Source organism: Syngnathus leptorhynchus, chromosome 8 (genome assembly GCF_054491065.1).
Source record: "Syngnathus leptorhynchus isolate UIUO chromosome 8, UIUO_Slep, whole genome shotgun sequence".
Taxonomy (NCBI): domain Eukaryota; kingdom Metazoa; phylum Chordata; class Actinopteri; order Syngnathiformes; family Syngnathidae; genus Syngnathus; species Syngnathus leptorhynchus.
Window position 1 is genome coordinate 11,745,185 of NC_141202.1, and position 869 is coordinate 11,746,053.

An 869-nucleotide genomic window follows, 5' to 3' on the forward strand; every position below is an offset into this window, starting at 1 on the left:
GAAACGGTGCCATTATTGTTTTTTGATTGGCTCATTAAAATTTGCATAATTGTTTGAAGAGAAGCAGCTCTTTGTCATCAGGCGCGTGCACGCACACAAACGCGACTCAGTCGTGTGCATTTTCATGCTCAAGCGGGATTTTTCATGACTATTTTCAAATCATTTAGAGCGGTGACAAATCAAATGGACAAATGATGACATTTTGGGGGATATGTCTATCCTTTACGAACCCTTGTGTCCAAACTTTAATTAAAAAACAAAAAAGCCCCTTATGCTTCTTTAACACGCTCGTGGCTATGTGTCTTTGTCATGGAGGACAGCCTCACGCTGTCATGATTGTTGAGGGGATACGGCAAGAGGCTCGGCATAAAGCCTTGGGGGCCTCCGTTGTTCAAGTGCCGTCGGTTGCCCAAGCGCCACAAAGGAAGGGCCAAAAGTTTGAAGGCAGATGTGCAAGCCGCTAATCCTCCGAGCTTGTTCTATTCAAAAGTCTCCACTAAATTGCTCGTGCTTTGAGAAGGTCACTTCATCACTGGCTTTCCCAAGTGTACCTAAATTGAGTCACTTGAAGAAGCTTGTGAAAAGCTTCTCTTATTAACACAGTTCTCCAACCTTTGACACCATGCGAGTAGCACCTCAAGGAATTCTTGGCTCATCCTGACCAAACCAAAACGTAGCATCTCCCCCACGCCCCCCAGTATAAATGTCAGCAAAAAGTTAAAACAGTGGGGGCTGCAAATGGCTCCCGAGCTGGCCTTTGGGCCCCACCAGCCTCCTAATGTTTTGTATTTTCCATTTTTTTGATTCAGCATACACCGGCCACTCCTGGTCCTTGGTCCTTGAACAAGCCCCCTTCCCGAACCCCCCTT